Genomic DNA, 12,794 nt, shown 5'->3' with positions numbered 1-12,794 from the left:
TACATCATTATCATTGGACTCATCCTGAACAGGCTCAGGATTCACATAGTAAATAAACTCAGAAAATGACTCGCCTGGACTAGGCACTGACACCGATTCACTCGACTTGACTAGACTTGACTTAGCAATATAATAAGGTGGAAAAACATCAGAACTCCAGTTTGAAAGATTTTCTGTTGCAGGTGCAATCTGACTCTGAGGTTCAGTAAAGGTATCATTACTCTGAATAACTGCCACCAGCACATCTTCACAATCTGTCTCTTCTTGTTCTTCAGAATAGTAATCAACATCAGGCACATTTTCTTCAAACAAAGATTCCAGCACATCTGGCTCAAGGTAGACTAACCAGTCCTCAACAGCTTTCTCAACATAATATATCGGCGGTTCTGTTTCTGGGAGAGCAAGGCCACTGAATATTTCAAAACCGGGTATCATGATCCCTGTCACTGAGTCATACCATGGTTCAGAAAACCCATAGTATGGAAAGGTCTCACCTTCTTTGATAAAATGACCATTCATTGATAAGGGATATGGAGCCATTAGGAGTACCCTTCCGGTGCGGCGGATTTCTTCCTTCAATTTCAACAATTCTTCCATGGCTTCCTCCTCCTCCTCAGTAGGTACATATCCAAGACCGAAAATTCCATGGTTTGCTTTGATTGGGCGCCAATGAGATGCCTTGCTTGGATCACGGCCCAAATTCATACCAGGGAAGTAGTTCATTTTTCTCATCATCTTGGCCACCACAGGACTGATGGCAAAAGGCAAATACAACTCCTCCCGAGAGGCATCTTCATAGGAAATAGCAGTAACATCGAATGCGAAACCATTCAAGTTGTAATCATCTGCTTTTGTAACTGGAAGAATCCGAGTTTCTCCTGTTATCTGCCCTATTTCTGGCTCTTCGTCGCCTCTGACAGTGATCAATTTTCCTTCTTTAATGAACTTCAGTTTTTGATGAAGGGTTGAGGCAACAACACCTTCCTTATGCAACCAGGGTCGTCCTAGAAGTATATTGAACGAGGCCTTGATATCAATAACTTGAAATTCCACCTCAAATTCTTGACCGCCTATAACGATCCTGGTGGTAAGGACTCCGACCACATTTCTGCGGGTATTGTCATATGCGAGGATACCAAGGGTTGATTCGGCAAAATCAGTGGGACCGAAACCCAAGGTAATGGCAGTTCTTAATGGACATACATTCAACGCGGATCCATTATCTACCAGCACAGACGGTACTTTCTTGCCTTCGCAAACAACAGTGACATGAAGAGCTCTAGCATGATTCCGACCTTGAGGAGGCAGCTCCTGGTCTGAGAAACTAATGGCCCTGGTGGCGTGTGTCAGAGCGACAACTTCAGCTAGTTGCTCTGGAGATATTTCTGAGGACACCTGTGTGGTATTCAGTTCTTTCAACACAGCCTCTCTGTGTTTCTTCGATGCTATCAACAACCCCCAAACAGATATGACAGCCTGAGTTTTCTTCAACTGCTGAACAACTTCATTATCTGGGTCCTTCACGTATTGCGGCTCCTCTCCTCGAGCCAATGCTCCTGGATTTTCGACTCTTAATTCAGCAGGTTTGAAAATTCTTCCACCCCTTGTCACATGTCTGACTTCATCCAATTCTGGCTCACCATAGGTGATAATTTGAGGGACTTGTGGCTCATAGGTGATTACCAAGGGAGGTACAGACTCCCTCAGGTATGATTCATCACAGAAGATGATTTCGGGTTCAGAAATGGGTTCTAAAGCACATATGAGGGTGAGAGGGTCAAACTCAGGATCTCCTATGGTTATGGCATTAACGGCAGCGGGAGGATTAGCATGACCGGGTAGCGGGTTTTGGGTAACATTGGGTCTTGGTTGGAATGCAATGACTTTCTCATCAATGAGTTTTTGGATTCTAAATTTCAAAGCGATGCAATTGTCTGTAAGATGACCAGGACCCCTGTGATACTCACAGTGTAAGTCAGCTCGCCAATTGGCAGGTAAAGGATTGGGGGGAGGCCGGGTGGCAGGTAGGGTTATGCGACCTGAAGCCAGACATTGCTTAAGCACCTCTGAAGATGGAATGGGAAGAGGAGTAAATTCTACCCGGGCTTGTTGCCGAGGTGCGGTCGCGGGTTGAACATAGTCCATTACTAGAGGTTCCTGGGATTTAGAGGATTGAGCATTGGAATGGGAGATACTACTGACTTGGGCTGGTGGGGATTTTTTGAAATCTCTAGGATTTGGGTTGCTACGGTTGAATACACCTTGAGCCATAGCCTCCTCTATCTGGGTGCCAGCCACAATGAAGTGTTTGAAGTCTGGATAGTATTGCAATGACATGTGATACTGGAGCTGGGGGGAAATATTTTTCATGATTATCTGGACTTGCTCCTCCTCAGACGGGCGCTCCATCATCTGAGCTGCTATTCTCCTCCATCTTTTCACAAAAATCAGAAAGGATTCTCTCGAGTCTTGTTTTGTTCTCTCTAAATCCTTTCTGGTGATTTCTGTCCCATCATCATATTTGAACTGCCTGATGAATTGCTCGCCGATATCCTTCCATGTCCTGTAACGAGTCTTGTCCAAGACCATGAACCATCTCCTAGCAACCTTGGTTAGGGAAACTGGGAACAATTGAGCCATTTGCTCAGGAGATAAGCCTTGAGGCTGACACATGATGGTGAACATTTGTAAATGTGTGATTGGACAACCCACACCATCATATTTGTCGAAATCGGGCATTTGAAAATTAGCAGGAAGGCGGATTTCGGGAAATAGAGTAAGATCACTGGGATTGAAACTACCCTGGTCTTGAAACTGAATGTCTTGAACTTTTCTGGTAAGAGTCTCTAATTTCTCCATAACAGACTTATCAACCATGGACTGAGAAGGTCTACTGCGATTCTCGCTATACTGCTCTTTTTCCAAATCTTCTTCGGTTTTATCATGGATATTGATGAACACTGGCTGGACAGGTGCTGCTGAAGTAGCTGCTTGGTGCACAGGCCCTTTATCCTTGGACAACGATTGTCCGAACTTCTCAGAAAGTTGAGCCTTGATAACTTGGTTCTCTTCCTTGAGTTCTTGAAGCTGCCGGAGAATCAAGGTAAGAGTATCGGTGATAGCAGCGAGTGGAGGACTGTCCTGGTTTTCTGCCATTGGTGAGGATGAGGACGGGAAAGAATGAGATGCTGGGGTTCTCAGAGAAGGTGGCGGGGATACAGATTTCCTCTGTAATCGAGAAGAGACCCGAACCCAAGGAGTATTAGGGTTAGCTATGGTGTCTACGGCCCTGTAATATTTGAAAGACATATTTAAAATCAGAAAGAAGTAGACACTGATGTATGCATAGACGAAGATACTGAAAGAAAAAGGTGAACTTTTATTGATAGATCATTAAAGCTTGAGTACATGGTTCGATCTTTCAAAGATAGACTGATAAGAGAAAACATGACATTAAGCACTCTTTCTAGACTTCTTCTTTGGACGACTATCCTCCTCAACTGACTCCTTGAAAGATTTGATGACTCGAACATCCCAAGCAGATGAAACGGCTTTGACAATCTTGGGCTTGAGATCCTCAGGCGAATAGAAATGACGAAGGGGAGGCACAATGGATTGCTCCCTTCCATACTGACGCTGAATCCTGGCAGGAATATAAAAGGAAGTCTTTTTGAGGCCAAGAAGGCGAACGTAGTTAGCTTCTCCAGTATTGAAGACAGCTTCTTGGATTCCAGGGATTTGCCAATAAATCTGATCTTCATGGCGAGAACTCAACCACTCAGCCCAATCGCCTTTATGATTGAAAGAAACATCATGACGCCATTCACTGAAGGTGTATAACGTATGATCAAAATGCACAGGAGCTGCAATTTTTAGCTTGTGGCATAACCACACGTGAAGTAATGCAGGACATCCTGAGAAGGACCCAACAAAAGATCGAACATAAGAGCCTGGACCTGAGCTGGCACGAAGACGAGCCATCTCATCCAATCCATTGAAGGTTTCTGCAAGCATAGTAGGAATTGGATTGGCGCCACGATCCATCTGATCAACGAGGTCCAAGAGAACAGCTGACGCACAGCGAGAAGGCTGGACAGTGAGGAACCTAGCAAAGGAGCAGAATCTCAGAGCGCGACCTCGGGCTTTTTGAATATCAACAGCACCAATATGCCCAACAGGAGGGTAAATGTCAATCAGTTGTTGCATGGACACTTCCTGGTCTTTGATGAAAGAGTTCATGGATTCATCTGGATTATTCATCAAGCGAAGGAACAAAGGACGATAATCCGACACGTAAGATGGCTTCACCAGAGGGCCATCTACAGGATATTCCAATAAGGCACACCATTCTTCAAAGGTGGGACACATTTCTTGGTTGCCAAAACGGAAGACATGATGATCGGGATCCCAACACTCTGATGCAGCATAGAGTAATCCCCAATCGAGCTTGATGGTGGCCACGTAACCGAAGAGATTTTTCTCTTGCTCACTTATGGCATAGATATGGGATTCTCTTAATGTACCACGGATCCAATCAAGAATTGTACGAGTAGACATGGTGTCTGTAAGCCAGGAGAAAGGATACAGGGATAATCAGGATTACATGAACATGAGATTAGGATGAGTTCCTACCAATATAAAGGAAGTATGGATACTCGATCGAATCAGATAATATAAGATTAAAAATCGTACGATCGAGATGAGATGAGATAGCATAAGATTGCTTTCAACGGATGGATCATGAATGACTAATCCTATGAGATCTTTGGAAATGAATGGGATTTAAATCCTAACCCCAAAGGGAAAGTTTTTTAATCTTTGCACATTTTATCAGTGTTACCTGAAGGCATCAACCCTAATCCTAATCTAGCGGAGTGGAGAGAGGATCTCGACTCATGACTTTGTTTGTGTACCTAGGACCGATCGTAGCCATTAGAAGATGGTCTACGGCCTAATCTAGACACAAATAGGTAGGATATCCTAAACTAGGCTCACACACGTGATGCACATGTGTTCGTATACTACATGCATGTGTGGGTTAATCTAGGGGTAAGGCCAAGAGTTCCCTTAGCGCGAATCCCTGTTCGATATACTGTACCAGTGTCCGGCGTATCAGTACGTGAACAAGAGATCCGTTTACGTACCATAAAGGTACTAGGCTAAGGGTGGAATGCTTCTCTAGCACAGAGGCACCAGGTGATGAAATCCCAGTCAACCATGCTAGATAACACTCCGGGTTCCTAAAATAGGACGTGTGTGCATGTGAGATGCAGGGGTTTAGATGAAAGTGATGTAAGTGTGTGCAATAAGTTCGCGCAATCTATGATGCCTTCAGGTTTTGTTAGATTAAGTTTGAGTATATGTGATGAGAAAATAAAGCATACAAACTAATCTAACAAGCATAAAAGAGATAGAGTTTTCATGAGCCAGTTAAAATAGATTCAAATGAGTTATCCTTTGGAATTGTAATGAAGTTAGATGGTCCCCAGCAGAGTCGCCAGACTGTGGGACATGATCCCGCGAGAGGGGCGTGGGGCGCGAGCCGCCGCGCGCTCTCTCTTGGTCTCTCGTTCCCACGCGATTGGCGTGTGCATTTTATTTGTTGATTTGAATTCGTCTTTCCTGTGAACTTGGGATCACTAAGGCAATCCGAATTCCACACGAAAGAGATTGACAGAGTCGCCACCTAGATGTGGGATCTAGGACCCATAATTAACCAGAAATCTAGACTCGCTACCTGGTTACGAGAATGGAAGGTATGGGGAGTTATCCACCACATGCACCATTCTTGCCCGATAGTCGGTCTTCGATTCCAAAAGCTAACTCTTTTAAATTTATTTTAAATGGCTCATTCAACTCTATGTTATTGTGCGAACTAAGTGACATGCATCCTATGATCTAATTTCAATGTGAATCCTAAATGTGTATCTTGATTTCTTAATTTGTCTGGATTCAATCTAGGTGAAAGTTCTCCTAAAATTCTAATTTCATGAAAAATCCTAAGTGATTTGATTAAGCATTTACAAGAAAATTAATATACAAAACACCACAATTTGTTGTGGTGCCGACTCGCGGGTGGTATGCCATCAAACATCCAAGCTGCCTACGTACCCAAGCCTCACTGGGATCAGAGTCGACGTAGTTCGGTGCACCTAAGCTAAGCTACATATGCCTAACTCAACTAGGACACCGACTTAGACGGATTTGACTGTTTCAACAGTTTTAAGAGGAATTATTTAATTCAAGTTGAGGATTTTATTATCTTAGGATTTCATCTAAGATGCTATATGATTCTTATCTGAATGCAAGTTGTCCCTTAGACTAATGCAGGTTTGCCTACATCCTAGTTTACTAGGCTTGTCTTAAGGAAAGATTGGGTGACTAGTGTAACTAGACCTATGGTACGGTTGCTATACATAGCAAGCGTCCGTGATGAGGCTGGACTCCTAACTCTAGGACTCCCTAAAATTTAGGACACGACACAACACTAGTGTTCCTAAATTGGGCTCTAATGGTTCTTAGATTGGAAACCATAATCCAATGGTTCCGAAAGACTCGAGACAAATCAATTCAAATTCTTGAAGTTAATTAATTTCAGATTTCATGGATTTTCGATTTATGGACACTTGAGGATTACCAATGGTTCTAGGGTTCACCAATTTCGGCCCAGAATAGCATCCAAGGAAGGGAATCGTGCGTTCTTTCCTTGCGCAATTTAATACTTAGGTTATAACATCTTATTGCCTGGCATATCTCAGGATTTCCGTGGACAGTAACCTCGGAGCCAACAACATGCTATAGCTTAAGTATTCAAATTGTCAAAGATCGGTTGCAATTGGGATACGATTATGGATGCACTGGCCATTTTTCCAGGAAAATCTAAAGATCCTAAAATTTCTGTTTCAATGGATTAAGGAGTGAACATGTGACAAAATTTAAGGTTCTTTGGAAATTTTCACAATGATTTTTAATTAATTTCGAATTTTCAATGGATTTTATCAATTTTAAGCATATGAGTGATTTTACAAGTGAAATTATTGCAAACAAATTCGAAATGAGTTGAAATTTCTACAGCAGCAAGATATGATGAAATGTAGCTTACGGGAAGAGTTTTACAGATTTTTACATTAAGCTCATATTTAATTTCGATTTAACAATTGATTGACCAGATTGCACAAATAACACAGAAACCACTAGAAATATGAATCTAAATTCAATGAAATTTCTACAGTAATAAGATATAAGTAAAAATAACATACTGAGAAATTTTCATGAATTTTGGAAACCATTTACTATCAGTTTCAGATTTTTTAATTTTCAGACCAGATTATGAATTAACCCTACATCCCATATGAAAACAGATCCAAATCACTTGAAACTTTTACCGTAACTAGAAATGTGAGATTGAAGACTACTGTAAAAATTTTAAGAATTTTAGTTGTGATCTGATGTCAGTAACAATTCCTTCAAAAGCTGGTAAATTTCAAAGAAAGCATAAAATAATATACCAAACAAATTCTACAAATTCTCAAAATTTCATGGTAGAATGTACTGGTATCATATTAGTTTCCCACGAAATTTCATTAATTTTGGAATTCATTTAGTATATATTTTATTTTCGAAACACTCATGGAGATCATGATTTTGAGCATACATATTTAATTTTCAACTAAATCCAATTAAATACTAAAAATCATGCAAATATACCAAATAATTCTAGAAAAATCTAAAAATTAAGTACCTACCTGTGATCGAAATCCTCGTCGAATCCGAGAGCCGAAAAATTCGAAAATCGCACCGCCGCTTGATCCGCTTCCGCTTTCTTTCTCTTTTTCTTTGTTTTATTTTCTTTTATATTTTTTTTTATATGGAACAAGGGAGAGAGATGGGGAGAAACAAATAAGGAGAGAAAGTAGATAATGATAGTGTGAGAGTGAGAGAGTGAGAGATATTGAGGGAGGGAGATATTGAGGGAGAGAAAGAGAAAACTATCCAAAAACAATGTGTTGTTTTTCTCCTCTTTTCTTCCTCTCATCACCTCTCTTTATATAGTGAAAAACTTAGTGGAGAGGTGGAAATAAAAAATGAGAATGGTGGGTGTGGTGGAGAATAATGGAATATATAATGGTAATGGTGGGAATGGTGGTGGGAATAATGGAATATATAATGGTAATGGTGGGAATGGTGGTGGGAATAATGGAATATATAATGGTAATGGTGGGAATGGTGGTGGGGATAATGGAATATATAATGGTAATGGTGGGAATGGTGGTGGGGATAATGGAATATATAATGGTAATGGAGATAATGGTGGTGGGGATAATGGAATATATAATGGTAATGGAGATAATGGTGTTATTTTAAAGGGAAAAATGAAGTTAGTGGAAATGGTAGAGAAAGTTAAGTCATGCTAATGGTGAGTCCCACTTTGTGGGTTCCGCACAAGCGGGCCCCACATCAGCGGGCCCTACACAAGCGGGTCCCACATCAGCGGGTCCCACACAAACGGGTCCCACATCAGCGGGTCCCACACAAACGGGTCCCACACTAGCAGGTCCCACACTAGCAGGTCCCACACTAGCAGGTCCCACACCAGCGGGTCCCACACAAACGGGTCCCACACCAGCGGGTCCCACATTCTCTTTTGCTCGGATTCTCATGAATAACCCTTCTCAATACTCAACGGAAAAAAAAATCAGAACATTGCAGGAATGACCAGAAAGATTTGAGAAAGCGTAAGGGACGAACACGGGAATGGAAAATACTGAAAAATTGACAGCGAAACCCTAATTTCTTTGTTGATCAAAGCAGAGCAAAATGGGGGTGTCTACAATCTCACACACCCTAAATAAACAAGTGATTGTATTTGTGGAGTTCCAACACCTTGGAACCCTCATAGCAATCCCATCTTGGTTGAGAATTTGAAGCCCAAAACAGAATTGAAAATCTGCTCTGCATAGGCTTCTCGGAACTCCGAGAGTTTTTCTCGGAACTCCGAGAATTATTCTCGGAACTCCGAGAAATGGTCCAGTAGACTTTTTCCAACTTCTGTGTGGCTTCTCGGAACTCCAAGATTTTTTCTCGGAACTCCGAGAACACTCCAACGGTCTGAAAAAGAGCCGTTTGGAATTTTGCTGGAATTACCTCAATGCCATTGAACGGTCATATTTTGGTTTTCCTATAAATATGGGTGTTCTAAACATACAAAGCATCAATCCTAACACTCTAAAATTTCATTTGAATATCCAAGAGTGAATCAAACTTCAATTGTGCCTCTCATCACCATCTTTAGGATTTGGATCATAGGCTCAAATTTGTACATCCATTTTGTAACCCTTGTGAGGGATTTTTCATTTCTTTCTTTCAACCTTCGAGTGTTGTATTAGGGCAAGAATTCGGAGAAGCGGAGCCCATTCTCCGTGGTGAGGATAGCCACCGAGGTTAAAGCTATTGGGGTGAGGATAGCCACCAAAGTTAAAGCTATTGGAATTGGCATTCGATCTTCGCCAAGGTTAAGAAGATCAAATAGTGAAGCCATCAACGGGTTTGGTTGGTGGAGTGGAGTAGGCCTCGGATTTGAGGACCGAACCACTTTAAATCTCGGGTGCACTCCTTCTATCTCTTTGCTCTTTTAATTTGCATTGCACCATTAGATTTAACTTGTATGCTTGAATATTGATTCTTGATCTCTTAACTTTAAAATCGGTTTAAAGGTTTTAAAATTGGTAGATTCTATTTCTTAAACAACCATATTCTCCCTCCTCATTGTGTTGCCAATCTAGTATAACTTGGGACCCCCCTACATTGGATTTTCACTTGGTATCAAAGCCTTGGCTCTTAAAAGATTTTAAAATTTTTGTGAAAGTTATTTCAAAATCTAACTAGGGAAGATTTTATTTGGCAACTTCTAATTGTGAAATGGCACACCAAATTGGAACCGGACTTCCGGAAGGCCATTCCACAACTAGACCTCCTTTCTTCAATGGGTCAGACTATGGACATTGGAAAACAAGGATGCGCATCTATCTTCTTTCGATAGATGTGGAACTTTGGTACATTGTTGAAAATGGATACAATGTACCTTCCAAACCATTTGAAGAATGGAATGTGGTAGAGAAAAGGCAAGCTAATTTGAACTACAAAGCAATAAATTCCTTGTTTTGTGCCTTAGCTACCGAGGAGTTTAATAGAGTTGCTCTTTTTGATTCCGCCAAGACTATTTGGGATACCCTTGCGACTACCCATGAGGGAACATCACAAGTCAAGGATTCCAAAATAAACTTGTTAAAGAGCAAGTATGAAATGTTTAGAATGAGTCCAAACGAGAGTATTTCGGAAATGTATACTCGTTTTTCTATTATTTCTAACGAACTAGCTAATCTTGGTAAATCTTATCCTAACGATGAGCTTGTGAGTAAGTTACTTAGGTCTCTTCCTCCCCATTGGGATCCAAAGGTGACCGCGATTCAATAGTCAAAAAATCTCAAGACGCTAACCATAGAGGAGCTTGTAGGATCTCTCATCCCCCATGAGATGCTCCTTACTAGCCGACAAGAGGAAAAGAAGCCAAAGGAGAAGGAGAGGGAATTTAGATCCCTAGCACTCAAGGCTTCCAAGGAAGACTCATCAAGTGAAGCGGATAGTGACGAAGAAGAAGCTTTACGAAGATTCAAGAGCTTGTGGAGAAAGAAGCATAAGAAAGATAAGAAGAAGAAAGAAGAAAGTGATGTTGATGGAGCCTTAAGATGCTTCAATTGCAAGAAGATTGGACACAAAAGACCGGATTGTCCACTTCTAAAATCAACTTCCTCTAAGTACAAGGGTAAGAAGGATTGGAAGAAGCATTAGGCTCTTGCCGCCGGTTGGGATGCGTTAAGCACATCAGGCAAAAGCTCAAGTGAAGAGGAAGAAAATAAAAAAGATGATCTTTGCTTCATGACATTCACCCATGAAGATGAGGTAAACTCTCACCCATCTTGTAAATCATCAAGTAGCGATAATGAAAAAATATCTTATGATGAATTGTGTAACACTTTGCACTCCCAAATTTCCAAAAACAAAGTTCTTAAAAAATCCATTTTAAAGTTAGAAAAAGAACTTGAATTTTTGAAAATTGATTTATCTTCTTCCATATCTCAAGAACAAGTGATACTTGAAAATCATAAACTTGAGATTAATACCCTTAAGGGTAGTTTGGATGAGAAATCTTGCCAACTTTTAAAACTTCAAAATATGGCAAGCTCCTCCAATTCTTATGAAGATGAAAGAAATGAGCTTTTAGTTCAAACATCCCATCTTCATAATGAAAATGAAAGACTTAGATTATGTTTACATGGATTTCTAAATGGAAATAAAATTATTGACATAATCCTAAGTAAAACTAGTCTTAGACCTCAACATGCTTATCATGATAGGACTAGTGTATCTAACCCTCTTGTTAGATGCCATTTTTGTGGAATGAATGGTCATTACCAATTCCAATGTGCATCCAAGAGTAGGGCTAGATGTGGGACCAAGAAATCTTGGGTTCCCAAAACCCCCATATGATTTTATTCATATTGTGTAGATTAGGGGTTTTTGAACTTAAAATTGAATATATTTCATTTGTATGGTTTGTGATAACCCCTCTTGTATTGTAAAATTATTTTAACTAGGGGGAGTTAAAATTGAATTTTTCTTTGAAAAAGGGGGAGCTTTAAAATTGTAAATTTTAAACCCCTTTGTTTTTCTTACCCCTTCTTTTTGTTGATGACAAAGGGGGAGAAGAATCTAGAGTAAAGTCTCTAGAGTAAGAAAAATGTGAAAAGAGTATATGCTTTGATTTGTAAATCTCTTGTGCTTGTCATCATCAAAAAGGGGGAGATTGTAAGCCCAATGGTTTTTACCTTGGCATTCCCATCTTGTTTTGATGATTCCAATACACAAGTGATCTTTTATCACTAATGTGTTTATATGTCTAAGTTGTAGATTATGATAAAGTAAGATCAAAGATGCTTGGATTGAAGGCTAAGAAGCTCACATTGGACCACCAATTGGAAGGCCAAAGTCATCAAGCAAGAAGTCATGAAGACTTGAAGACATGAAGAAATTCATATTGAAGACCAATTTTTGTCTTTTAGAATGTATTTGATCCAAACCTAGATTAGGCTTTTAGAGGCATAATTGAGTTAATCTCACACACCCTAAATAAACAAGTGATTGTATTTGTGGAGTTCCAACACCTTGGAACCCTCATAGCAATCCCATCTTGGTTGAGAATTGGAAGCCCAAAACAGAATTGAAAATCTGCTCTGCATAGGCTTCTCGGAACTCCGAGAGTTTTTCTCGGAACTCCGAGAATTATTCTCGGAACTCCGAGAAATGGTCCAGTAGACTTTTTCCAACTTCTGTGTGGCTTCTCGGAACTCCAAGATTTTTTCTCGGAACTCCGAGAACACTCCAACGGTCTGAAAAAGAGCCGTTTGGAATTTTGCTGGAATTACCTCAATGCCATTGAACGGTCATATTTTGGTTTTCCTATAAATATGGGTGTTCTAAACATACAAAGCATCAATCCTAACACTCTAAAATTTCATTTGAATATCCAAGAGTGAATCAAACTTCAATTGTGCCTCTCATCACCATCTTTAGGATTTTGATCATAGGCTCAAATTTGTACATCCATTTTGTAACCCTTGTGAGGGATTTTTCATTTCTTTCTTTCAACCTTCGAGTGTTGTATTAGGGCAAGTATTCGGAGAAGCGGAGCCCATTCTCCGTGGTGAGGATAGCCACCGAGGTTAAAGCTATTGGGG

Source organism: Tasmannia lanceolata, unplaced genomic scaffold (genome assembly GCF_043159265.1).
Source record: "Tasmannia lanceolata isolate RefF3 unplaced genomic scaffold, GAP_Taslan_0.1 ptg000018l, whole genome shotgun sequence".
In the NCBI taxonomy this organism is placed as follows: domain Eukaryota; kingdom Viridiplantae; phylum Streptophyta; class Magnoliopsida; order Canellales; family Winteraceae; genus Tasmannia; species Tasmannia lanceolata.
The sequence above is the reverse complement of the archived record's forward strand: the minus strand, read 5'-3'. Positions refer to the sequence as shown.